Below are 13656 nucleotides of genomic sequence, written 5' to 3'. Positions count from 1 at the left end.
GCATTTCCTTCTTCAAAGGAATTGGTGCAATTAAGGTTTTTACAGAATGGGGTGCATTGGAGTGGGGGGTTTGTAAAGTAGATGCCATGTATCTTGAAGCGGGGGGGGGGGGGAATCTGATCAATTGTTAGCAACCTGCATTTTTCTCTTATGAATATGAAATTCCTCCTCTTATGAATGAAGCATACAAGGGTCCACTTGAATATGGGTCTGCCTGTCATTTAAAGACCAGGAACTAAAGTATGCAATCGTGCTGGCTTTGCAATATAAAAGCCTCTCCCTCCCACTGCCGCCACAATTCCTACATCTTTGCTGCTTATGTGAAACAGGTGCTTGTGACCCTACAGAGGGACCCCAATGGGTGCAGGTGCTTTGCCTGCCTTCAGCAGACAGCATGACCTATCCTGGACAAGGGACACATTTCAGGTGGATTGCAGTACACAGGCAAGAAAATAGCTCAAAGTAGTGATAGTCTCAAATTTGGTCCTAAACCAGGTTGTTGTTTTTTACAGGGTGAGGATTGGAAGCAATTCTCAAACAATTAGGAAAATATTAAAATGTGTTATGACATATTTTCTAGGCGTGGGGTGGGATGGGGAAAAAGCCACATACAGGGCCAGTTCACCCTCCCCAGGCCCACATCCTCTTGCCTTCCTGGCGACTGTGTGCCTCCACCGGGCTTCAGCAGAGAGCAGTACATTGACAACAGATTTCAGGGCATGGGGCAGCTTTAGGAATAAATCGGAGGAGGAGACCTGGAGCGCAGAAGCAGGAACTATGTACAGAAGGAAGCGAGGAGGGAGGGGAGACTGCCTCCCGTGAGCTCCCTGGGTTTTCTTTTCTCCTATTTGTTTTGATTAGCACTAAGAATGCCTCCTCACCCGCTGCAAATCAGACCCTTGCAAGGGGCTTAGATGGCAGTTCCCCCCTCCATTTAAAAAGGCTATATTGCACAAAACAGAGAGGGGATGAAGACAAGGGAACAAGGCAAGCAGCCTGTCAAGCAGATGCATGAAAGATGCAGGTTTTAGCATCACAATGTAGAATGCATTTTGCTTTTATGATTTGAATATGAAAAGCCCCCATTTTGCTCTCTCTCTGGCCAAACCTTTGGCCTCTCCTGGATTGTCTTCCCCCAAAAAGGAGGGGGGTTATATATATTTTTTCCTGTGCCTTGCGTGAACAATGGAAACAGGGAGGAGGGGTGTGTGTGTGTGTGTGTGTGTGTGTGTGTGTGTGTGTGTGTAATGACAGAATGACACAATAGGATGACCGTGACTTTGAACAAATAAATAAAACATGCGACTCTGGTGCTCGCTCTCTCTCCCCACCCCCCACCCTGTTCCAACTGTGATTAAATTTGCTGTGGTCATTTCCCAAATGTCTGCCTGATGAAAATAGCACCCCTTGCCTTTTCTCACACCGTGGCTTTGAGGTAAGGCCCTTCCTGTGGCTCCCAATCTGCAGCCCTGCCAATCACACCCCCTTGCACAGACATGCATGCCTCTTTCATTAGCAGAAAATGCTTCACATTTGATTGCATCACCCCCACCCACCCCACCAGCCCCGTAACTCTAACTTGCCTCCCTTAATAAAGCAGCAGAGCCTCCTCGGCCTCTTGCCGCTCACTGTGCAGCTGTAATGGGGTTTCCTGAATGCCCCCCCCCTGCTCCCCACCCCCAGCTTCCCTGCAAACTGCCTGGTGTGCAATAGAAAAGAATACATTTTAATAAGCCTTGGGAGGAAGGGGGGAGAGAAAAGAATAGAAAAGAAAAATGAGGTTTTGCTCTGCCGTCTTGTTCTTTGGAATAAGAGGAAGGTGGGCCCGTTGCAAGGCAGGGAGGGAGGGGGGATTTAATATTGCCAGAGATAATAACAACAATGTTAATATCCGGAATTTTCAATGTACCATAAGTACATTTTGTTTTTCCTTTCAGCACGATTTATAATTAAAGATTTTAATCTGGCTTCACATTGAGTTAATAAGCCCTTTGATTGATTAGGATTCATAAAATTGCCATTTCCCGCTGACGCTTTGTGTTTCGGGGGATGCTCTTTTGAAAAGCTGGGCGAAGGTGACAGGGAAGTGGCCTTTGTCTCCATCAGTTCCGGGAGCTCGGAGCCGCTTGCCTTCCACCGGCCTCCCGGCAACATCTCCTCCTTGTGCAGACACAATCGGGGGAGCCACCGTTTTGCCATTTTGAAGGATGCTTAGAATGGGGAGGGGGACAATGGAGGAAGAGAGATCAGCACTTTGCACATCTGTGAAATCCTACATGTTAGAGCAGCACTGTTCCCAAAAGAAAAGGACCCACACATGACAAAATCTGTTGTATGTGAGCTGCCTCCCATGGCCTCTTTCCTAACTGGCTTCTCTGTCCTTTGTCCACCTTCCTGCCCTCTCCTCTGAACCCCCTTCCATTTTATTTATTTTTTAGTGTTAGGGTGGCAGAGGGGTGATGCTCACCTAAAGAGACTACGAAATGCAACAGTCGGTATGAGGATGGGCTGCAGAAGGCACCTTAGAAAGAGCAGGGAACTGCACCGTGCATGAGGGAGAGGGAGAAACGCGGCATCTGTATTGCAGAAGAAAAGATGCGGGGCTCGGTTTCTCTTTCCCCTCCTCGTCTTAATCAGGGCAAAAAGCGGCCCCGTTTAGACCGAGAGGAGCTGCACAATGCGGACAGCGTGAGAGCAAATCCCCTTTGTGTTTGGTGCTCTGAAGGGACGCTCCATTGTTGAGCCCAGGGCCTCTCGCAAGACCCAGCAGCAGTGCCCGGTTTGGAGCAAAGGCTTGCTGGAGAAGACTCAGCTTGTCCCGCAATCGGTACAGGTCCCCCTCCTGCCTCCCTCACCCAAATTTGCTATACCCCATTTTCCTCCCGTTCCTCCATTTATGATCACTTGGTCCTTTGGTGAATGAAATAATTCAGGGGTCAGAGGGGTCAGGGTGGCCAGCAGCTGAGGGGAATGTACGGAGGCCGCTGTCCGCCTGCCTGCCAGCTCCAGAACCTGGCTGGGATGAGGCTTAAATGCCACCGGAGGCAGGTTTTAGGGCTTTTGGCTTAGAACTGGATTGGTCTCAAGTGGAAAAATTACACACTTCCTCTCTCTGATTGCCGGAACATTAATATCGGCGCCTAAAGATTTCTGCTCAGATATTTTGCCTCGTCCGCCATCAGTGCCTTGGAGGGTTTTGTTTTGAGATATCTTGTACCGGCACAAATCGACAGTGATGAAAACCTTGCAATAACGCCGGCTTTTGCTTACAAATTGACAAAAATGTCCCCACCAATCCGCAGTAATTTCCTGCATCTCCATAACTGACCTCACGCATTCAGCATCCGAAGAGCTGATTGGTGGGGGTCTTAATGTGAATAATGAAGGACGCAATATTCGGTAGAAGCAGAAAAGGGGGAAGAAAAGGGGAAGGGGGTGGAGAGAAGAGCACACACACGCACACGTGCAAATATAATTTCCCACTGATTAATAATCGTACCCAGCCTGACATATAATATACCTCGGCGCCATTACAGAATCGAAATAAATTTAAAGCAAATTCTCATCTTTCCCCCCCTAAAGCAGGTCATAGGCAATGACAGCTGAGCCAGAACAATCCCCGGTTCTCTGCTTTACAGCAGTGAAAGGTACCTTTGAATGGATGAGAGTCAGCATCTCTTTTTCTACCTTTAGTGCTGGCCGATCAATGCTTCATTAGGCCAAATTGTCTTTTACCCACGCAACCTTGAAAACAGACCCTTTAATTACCTGGGAGGAAGTCGGGGCCATTTGCTTGCTCTCTCTCTCCCTCACTTTCTTCTCTCTCATTCCTCCTCTCTCTTTTTCTCATTCTCTCTCTCTCCCTCTCCAGCAGTTGCAGAAGGCTCAGGGAAGTGGGGGTGGCTGGGTGGGGGTCACTTACATTTATTCACAGCCAGCCTGAGTACATCACTGCTTGATAGAGGAGCCGGAAGAAAAGAGAGTGGGGGCAGGGAGTTGTGGGGGAAGAGAGAGAGAGAGGAGTCATATCAGACCCTGAGGTGAGAGGGCAGGGGGTTCAAGTCCAGAGACTGCCGCTGCTGCTGCTACAAATGTATGGAGGGGCTCCATTGCGACAGCCAGCCAGCCAGCCAGCCAGGCCTCCTCCTGCCTGGCTTTGTGGCTCTGCAAGGGAGCTGTCCAGGTCCCGCAGCGGCTGCCCCTCCGTCCCAGCCAAGCAGCAGCGAAAGAGAGGCAGCCAGAAGCAGAAGCAGAAAAGCCCTTTTGGGGAGGGAGCTGGGTGGGGGATACGCCATCTGGAACGGCGTTTCAGCAAATGTAGCAATTTTGGTCCCAGCAAGGGCTGCAGAACAAAACGTGCCTAAATGCTCTCATTTATTAAGAACAGTTAAATAAAAACCCTCAGGAAAAAGAAGAAATCTTAATTCAAGGGATTACCTAGCCCATCGAGGGAGGGCACAGAGTATATATTCTGCAGGCGGGGATTTGTGCTGGCCTGATTTTGAAGGAAAATACTTGAATGAAGCCATAGCCTTTTGCAGGAGAAACGCCGGCGTGTGTCTGTCTTTCCAGGAGCAGACTTTGAACCTCGCCCTCCCCAGGCTAGCCTTCTTGGCAACCTGATTATTTAGGGTTTCAGGGCTCTCTGGCATCCCAGGAACCCAGCCAGTCCACCACAGCCCATAATAATGGGAAGCTCATTTGATGACATCTCTCTCCCTCCTCCTCAGCATTCCTGCTGAACCACTGCTTGGCCTTTGCTGGTCCTTTAGCATTTGCCGCTTTTGATAAAATGATGGAGATATCCAAAAGCCCAGAAGGTAGAAGATAAAACATAAAAGGGTGTGTGCAGGAAATAAAAAGAAAAATGGGTGTTGTTGTTGCTACTAGTATTAGTAGTAGTAGCAGCAGCAGCTTAACAATTAATAACAACCACCACCACAACAACTACTTTAAAAAATATTATTATTGCCATTATCAAAGCAAATAATATATTGTGCATATTTTAATACCGATGCTTTGTGATGCTGTTATGCGATGCTGAAAAGTGAGGTTTCTCCCCCCTGCACCCGCCATCTCCTCCCAGGGCCTACTGGAGTTTCCTCATTCAGACTTGATATAAAAACTCCACCGATTAAAGGCTGGAGCTATGGGCAGATACCTATAGCTATTCGAGCCTGCTGTATAAAAATGAAAATGTGTAATAAAGCCCCCCTTTCACTTTCTCGCCTTCTCTCTCCCCACCCCCCGCCAGCTTACACAAACAGCCACAACACAGCTGTCACCCGCGCTGTGCAACCCCCCCCCCCTTGTGTACACCTTGGGCAGAGAAATTGACACACCAACACACACACCCCGCCACCCTGGAGTTGAGCGTCCCACGTTAAGACTGATCGGCAATAAATATCCGACCTCCCTAAATCCCATCATTTGGAAGTGATCAGGGGAGCCGCGCAGCACGGCGAGGGCTCTGCCTAATGAAGGGAGCCGTGTGATGTCATTGCATTAAGCTAAAATAACCACTGAACATGAGAACAAGAGAGATGGGCTGGCGGGGGGGGGGAGGCAGAGGGAGAGGCAGCGAAATAGGAGCAGGCATATTACAACTCATGTATGTGGATCACACAGCCAGATTGTGAGCAATCCCTGCGCTCTAAGTATCTTCTTAGCAGCAAAGCGCGAGGGAGGCGAGGGAGCCAGGAGCCAGCCACTGGGAGAGCGCTCCCCTCCATGCGCTGGGCCAGGGTGTCAGAGGGCGTGTGAGTGCATTTTTCATTTCTTAGCCTTTATATGGTCTGCCAAACAAATGGGATTAGAGCGATATTTACATGTGTTTGAGTAACTGTGCTGTGTATTTTTTTTCATCCTGGAGACAAGCAGGCATAACCACAGAGATAGGCGCTCTCTCCTCCTAGACGCGTTGCACGTGTGCGTAAATAAGAGAGGCTGTGTGGAAATGCCTGTCCATAGGCTGACAGGACGTAGGTGAGATGGGGCAGCAGCTGCCCTCCCCACTCCTTCCGCACGGCTGGTTCATGCCCTCAAGTGGGGCAGGAGGGAGGGGCGGACAGGAGGCGGACGTGCCCTTTGGTGGGAAAGAAGTCTGGTCTTTGGGGTGTTTCTTCTGATGGAAGGGAAAGTGTTGTTCAAAATGGCAGCCTTTGCCTGACGCGCGTGAGACAAGTCTCTTTCATCTCTGAAGCCCATCCTTCATGGAGGTGCTGCTGCCGGCCGTGGTTTAGATGTGCCCTTCTACATGTTTGTGTGCTTTATGGGCAGGTGATTCAGCCATGTGTGCACACTGACTGCATAGGTGTGAGATATGTACATGTTCTGTGGGGCCCACATTTTATTGAGTCTGGCCCTGTAGTCACTACAGGAAGACCAGGCCAGCAGACTCAAATTCAGGGCTTGGATTGAGCCAGTCAACATAAGGACTTTTTCTGAAGTTTTGGTGACAGGCAGTTTCAGGCCCTCATTCTCACGTTCCTGAGGCTTGTTAGAGACAAGACTTTCTAAGTGCAAAGAGTAGAGGGGCTGAATGCCCAAAGAGACAAAGCAGCACCCCAGGGCACATTACAGGCCTGCAGAACTGCCAGCTTCTAGAGTGGCTGTCGCTTTTCAAAAATACACTAAGGGTATATATAAAATACACTAAGGGGCATGGCGCCCCAAACACTGGGAAACAAAAGTTGCAAATGTATGCTTGATTTTTGGGAGTTGGAGTGGGCTGGAGGATGGGAATGGACAACCACTGTTATGTTAGGGGGGGGGGGGGAGAGAAAGAGAGAGAGAGAGAGAGAGAGAGAGAGAGAGAGAGAGAGAGCTGTGTAGCCAAGCTGCAAAGCTGAGAGCAGGCCAGTCATTTTCAGATTTGTACTGAACTTCTTCTGCTGCCGTTCTGCAACCTTTGCTGTCCAAAAGGATGGGGCTGTTGTGAATGGTCACATCCTCCTTCCCTCCTGTTTCTGATGCATTCGCCCTCGAGAACACCAGAACGGGGCGTACAGTTTCTGAAATGATACCTGGGTTGTGGGGTGAGGCGGCTGTTTCTCTGGTGCTGTCTGCAGGATGAAACCCATCCCATGCTGTCCTTGCATCCTCCTTGCAGTTGTGAGATTCATCCTCTGCTCTTGCCTCTCCATCATTAACACCTGCTGGAGCCCCAGCCAGTCCCATCACCTGCCGGTGTGGCTGAGTGCAGGCTGCCCGGGAACCATCGTGCAGCATCACCAGCTAAGGTCAGGGCAACTGCCTGCGCTGATGCTACTGCCTCCTTTTATGGTTTGTGTTATCGAGGAAACCGGAGAAAGCTCCGGCTTTTGATATTTTGACCCACGGTGTTGCTCGCACACTGCCTTGTGGTTTAGAGATTTAAAGAAATGGGATTGGGTGGAGGGGAGAGAGAGAGAGTTTGCCTTAGGTGATAAACAGCAGTGTAAGGCCAGAGGCTTTATGAGGAATTGAAGGCAGGCGGGGGTGGGGGTGGGAAGAGCCGAATGCTCTGGGGGGCTTTCTTTTTATGCAGTAAAATCAGCATTATCGAGAGTAACCAGAGAAAACGAGGAAGAGAAAGCGAGAGCATAGAACCCTTTTAATACGCCCACGCAGGCACACACCAAATATTTCCTTACACGTCTGCCTACACTTGTACCTCGAAGGGCAGGAAGATCAAGAAATCATTGATATGCGTACACAGATCCAGGCAAGGAACAGATGCAGTGCTGGATTCAGGACTAGCCAGCGGTTGATTTATAAAGAACAAAATCAACTCGCCATCTCAAATCATTCTTCTCATAGTGGGGAGCCATGGGAGGGCACCCAAGGCGGAACACCCACCCACACCCACCCACCAGGGCTTGCACTAGTCAGGAAGACCCCTCACTCCTGCACGTGCTGTTGGGTGAATGTGGATGTCAGGGGGCAGGGGAGGCCAGAGGTGCAGCCCGTTGCACCATTACTCGGTGGCTTTGTTTGTTGCCATTTGGGATTGCACCCATCTGCTCCACTCTATCTCCAACCCCACCCCAAATACAACATGCAACCGATGGTTCAGTTCGAACTGGGAGCCTTTTTCACCAAAGGGTAGCAGCTGTAACCAGGCTCCCTTCACACCTGCAGTAACACCCAATTAAAAGGCTGGAACAGAGGTGGCTGAGCTCTATATCTTTAGAATCACAAATTGTAGAGTTGGAAGGGACCACGAGGATCATCTAGTCTAACCCCCTGAAATACAAGAATCTTTTGCTCAACATGGGGAGATGTGATATTATCCAGACCCCCTCTTCTGGTTTCAAGGAACCAAGTGCTCGGGTGCACCCAGCAGCACATTCACCAACATCGCTAGACTCCTCATAATTTGATTATTCAGCATGTGCTGAGTGTTGGCTGAATGTGTGTGGTGATTCTACCCATAGACATTTTGTACAGTACTGGAGGTTACTTTAGGTTCTGGATGCCTCATTTGGATGTGCAAGTTGATACTTGAGGGTGTAGCCACCAAGTGACAAATGTGGGTGCGTGAACTGACCCAGCAATTCTCTTACTGCTCTTTCAACCTAACAAGGCGGGTGGCTGTACCAGGCCTGTCAACGGTGCCTTTCGAGAAATGTCACATGGTGCCGCCTTTCTTCCTTGCTGTTTCTCGGATGTGTCATTCATTGCAAGTTACTCTTCTGTAGTCCGCTGTGAAGCAGGGGTGGGAGGCAAGTAGCAGACCCAGCAGAACACAGGCAGAGAGGGGTGTCCCGGTCCTTGCAAAGCAGAAATGAAGTATTGTTTACATCTGATATGTAGTTTTACAAGTAAAGCTGCTAAACCTGGCAAGGGAGGGAGGCCAACTGGTCTCCTGGCCTGCAGGAGGGGAAGGGAAGGGTGAGAGATCCCAGAGAGCCTGGGCCAGCCCTCCCCCTCCCCTTCTTTGGCCCAGCCACCTTTCCTCTCTAGCGCTTCTGTCTAATTAATGTAAGGCCTGCTCAGGCACACCGTCCCTCATTGGGCCTGTCACTCGTTTATCATGCGACCCCCCTAGCCTTGGGTAATGACCTTGAAAGAATATATCAGCCCACGGTGGCGGGAGTGAAGAATTAAAGTGTTTCTCTGAGTGCTTATGGTCATTGCTGACAATTTATATGACACAGCTGCCCTAAGCCGTCCACACTGGCCATGGCAGGGTAATCATTTTCCAGGCAGGAAAGGATTACTGGCCGGACAGGTACTGCCCATGAGCCTCTGGCCGGCTGGGCTACTGCTGGTGGGGTGGAAGAAAGCAAAGACTCAGGGCCAGGAACAGACAAACTGGGAGGGAGGTGTTGCTGGATCAAGGGGAAGGAGGCACGTTTGGGCAGGATTGTGAGGATCCCACAAGCAGCTGGGCAGGGTGGCAGATGGAGGAGAATCCAGAGTAAGTTGCCGGGGTAAGAAGGAAGGAGCTATGTCTGAAGTGCCAAAGGGGAGGGCTTATGCAGAGGCAGCGGCCACTGATTCAGGGGTCTGGGCACTCCAGAATGCACAGCCAAGAAGCTCCAGATTGCAGGACTCAAGGGATCAGGGTGCTGGGTGCGATGGGGTGATTGCCATCTTGGCAGCAAGAGTCAGCAGTAAACAGACAGCAATACAGAGGATGCTGGCAAGTAACTACTGGGGGGGGGGGCAGGGGAAGGTCTCCAGCTTTTTCATGAGTTTCCCTTGGGTCAAAGAATAAATGGGGAGAGTATTTCCTTTGAGAGAACAACACCACTGGACTGAGACTTAGCGCAGTCTGCTTTTCAATGGATTGACTAAAAATTACTGACCACATTCCAAGACAGAATTTGGTGCATTTCAACCACATCATTGCATGGGACTTAAGTATGCCAGCTGCTGTTCACTCCACTGGATTGCAGAGACTGCCTTTTGTTATTTAATTCATAGGAAATATGTAACACAGTTTTTGAATGGCAATATTCTTGTGACGTCCTCTGGCAGTTTTCCCATCACCAAGCAAGGATTTAATTAAACAATTTTGGAAATACTTTGGAGTAGGGTGACTACAATTCTGGAGGTATTTCTGGAAAGAGTGTTTTGCAGATGACATTATTGGAGCCCCAAGGTGTAATACAGTAGAGTAGTTCTGTTTATTTTATGATGAATATTTATTATTAACATTTTTTAATTTTAAAAATTTTAAATTTTTTTAAAGGCAGCAATGCTCTTTTTAAGTGTTGTCTTTAATACACAGTACTTTTGCTTCTGCTTATCAGAAGTATATTTACAGAAACAGCTGTGTTGCTAAAAATGTTAAAACTCTCATACAGACACAGGTATTTAATTGATTGACTGATTGATTTCTATCCTGCCTTTCCTTCCAAAGTATCTCAGTACAGGAAAAATAAATAAAGATAAAAATAATACTATTTTAAATATATACACACACACATATACATATACACACACACGCACACACACGCATACATATGTGTGTATTAACCATTTCAAAACATTTTTTAAAACCCCTGAAGTCAATCAGAACATTTGGAACACCTGGAATCAAGCAATCACTTACTTCTGGTACCTTACAAAACTAAAGACCAAAAGAGTAGCATTTAAAATATCTACAGCCAAAAAGATTATGAAACCCTGATAGACAGTCTGAGAACGATGAGATGGGAGCTGAATTTCTGTTCACATTTCTGTGCTAGACTTTTTAACCAATTATTATTAGAAAATATCAAACCAGTGTATATTAAAGAGAAAAGCAATATATCATAAAGACAAGATAAAAACAATTTCCAAGTGATCAAAATGCCAGCAGTGGAGAAAAATAAAATACGGTACACTGAATTAATATGGGAAGGCCTGTACGAAAAGAATGCTTCTTTAAGTAGATGCCTACCTCATTTGCATATGTTGAAGAGGCTGCCTGCTTCCTGAGGTCCAAATCCTGTGTATGAGGACAGCCAGGGAGGCCTTCATGTCCTACTTGTGGTCTTTTTTAGGCTATACACTGTTGGAGGAAGATGCTGGGCAAGATGACTAAGAAAGGAGAGCTCTACATATTTTAGGAGTCTAAACCAGGCCAACAGACCCTCCATCTTCACATGCAGGCATACACCACTGAATGCCTGATACTGCATTTTGCTTTGTCCTGCTGACAACGTAAAGATTAGACACATACATAGAAGAAGAGGAGGATACATCTATCTGTAATAATTAACCACGACATATAAGTGGAACCTCCATGTTCAGATAACTGGGGCAGAGGGGCAGCTGGCTCATCTGCTTGTGAGCTTCCCAGAGGGATCTGACTGGTCTCTGTTGGGAGCAGGGGAGTTAGGTCAGATAGGCCCTTGGTCTGCTCTGACATGGAAACTCTTCTGCTTTACACTAGAAGGAAGGTAAAGGAAAAAATGGTTGGACCCTGCCCAGCTCAACAGTGACTCAGGAAGTTAAATAATCTGAATGAGCCAATCAAGAAGAAGTTCCTGTTTCGGCCTAACCACCAGTTGGGAGTAGAAGCAGATGAAGCTACAGTGCCACCTGCTGGCCCCGGAGTAGCAGCAAGATGGTGGCTGTTGTCAGGTAAATTACAGGGCTCAGTGGTTCATGCCCCACCCCTGCTCTCACCCCCATTTTGAAAGCACAGACAGGGAAGGCGGCAGTTGTCTATGAACTTATCAGAGGATAGCGTCTGGTTCAAATTCATCACCAAGCTCCTACATCTCTTAACATGGTGGAACCAGAGCTTCAGTCTTCAGTTGTGAGACTCGGGCCATTCCTGAAGGTATGCATGGCTCTCATTCTGTGTGCAATGGCAGCAGCTGCAGATGGATGTGGTAGCAACAGAGGCTTAGTCTTGCACACGAAGGGGCTGGCAGGAGACACACATAGGCAGCCTTCTCCAGCCGGTCTTTGCTCATTGTCTACCTGGGCCATCATTTATTTCTCCAGGCTGCTACCTCTCCTGTCAGGAGGGATACTCAGCTGCGGTGATGTTTCCTGGGCGGAAGGATGCAAAGAGCCTTGGAGATCCCGTTGCCTTTGCAATCAGCCAAATGTCATAGTTTGCTGCCATTAATAAATACTTTTTAAAAAACAGCTGGAAGAAGGAGCTGGAGGCTGCCATATCTTTGTCCTCCAAGCATAGCTTTCTGCAGTGACATCTGCTCTCCTCTGAATAATAATAATAATAATAGCAGCAGCAGCAGCAGCAATATTTTTAAATGGTTTTTCTTGACAATATCAGGTGCCTTCCTCCACAGCATTTGTGTGACGGAGCAATGCCTATATATATATATATATATATATATGTATATATTTATATTGAGCATTCTCCCCACCACCACCACCCACCTCCGCCTCCCCCAGAATGTTCAGCAGAAAAGGCTTGGCTTGATTAATATTTTCCGCTGTCCGGTAACCATGGCAATTGGGTCAGCAGATATAATACTTAATTTAATCTTCCAACTGCCTCCGTGTGCATCACCAATGTCCCGAATAATAGAAAGCTTTTGCCTCTCTCCTTCGCACTCATTCTCCCCCTCCCCCCTCCCTCTTCCCTCTTTTGCTGTTGTCTTGCATATATCTTTGCCAGTGGCTCCCTCACATGACCCTAAAGGTATAAACTGTTTTCTTCGTTCGCTTTACGCAGTTTAAAAAAATAATAATTCTGGCCATCCCTCTCCCCCCCACCAGCTGATCCCCCACAACACACATCAGTCCAATCCCCCTCCTGCCTGCCCGCCCCACCACCAACACCACTTCTCCAGCAGCCAATCTCCACGGTATGACAAGGGGAAACGTGGGGAGATTCGGAGAGCTTTCATAGCAGCACTGTAAGGTTTATGAGCCACCCTCTCCAGCCAAATGAACCCATGTGGATTTTCCTGCCCGTTGCAAAGCTCGCATGATTGGCCAAGACGGACGCGATGGCCCGGTCTGCTCTCCAGGTGGGTCAAGCGCCTCGCTTTGTCGCCTTCGACCCCCGCTCACCTATTTCTCATTTATTTCTTGCTCTTCCTTTCCCTTTGATAATTCTCCTCTTGTATTTCTGTTTCATTTTGTTGGTTTAAGCTGCCATGTTTTGAACAGAAAATGAACCCCTTGATGGCGGGGATCTAAGGGCTGGGGAGACCTGGTTGTCTGGGCCTGGGCAGGCTTCAAGGAGGCGAGAGGAACGGGGAGAGGAAGAGGGTCTTTTATCACATTCAAAGAATTGCTGTGAATTCCAGGAGGCAGGTGAACTGGTGGGTGCCTTCCACCATCCTTCGTGTGTCAGAATTAAAGAGGTGATTCTCCAGCTGTTGGCAAAGCTTTGGTGGGGAGGGTGTGTGTGTTGTCGGGGGGGGTGCATTTGCACAGTGAAAGAGAGGCAATAGGAGAGGCTAGTTGGATCGAAGGGCAGGCCTTCATGTCCCTGAGCACATTCCTTTTAAGCAGGAGAGGAGGTGGCTATCCATTTGCTATTCGTATAGACCCCGGACAAAAGGCCTTGCAGAGCCTGGTCACAGGGTCTCTGTGTGGCTTTGAGAATGACCAGGGTCATTGCTGCAGATGCTATTACTTGCCCTGAACCAGAGTGGCGAGGAATTGGCTACAGCAATCGAGGCTTCTAATGATCCCAGATCCCAGGCATCTGGGCCCACCTGACTCCCTGAGAACACAAAGTGACCCTGAGGG

At 48.5% G+C, this 13656-nt stretch overlaps 1 protein-coding gene across 1 annotated transcript in view; it reads left to right on the top strand.

Moving 5' to 3' along the window:
• ZFHX3 (zinc finger homeobox 3) overlaps positions 1-13656 on the top strand; it is a 402702-nt gene that overhangs the window by 68954 nt on the left and 320092 nt on the right. The gene's annotated exons all lie outside the window — the stretch shown is intronic.

Source organism: Podarcis gaigeae (assembly GCF_964106915.1).
Source record: "Podarcis gaigeae genome assembly, chromosome: 8".
Taxonomy (NCBI): Eukaryota; Metazoa; Chordata; class Lepidosauria; order Squamata; family Lacertidae; genus Podarcis; species Podarcis gaigeae.
This window is presented reverse-complemented; position numbering and strand designations above follow the sequence as displayed.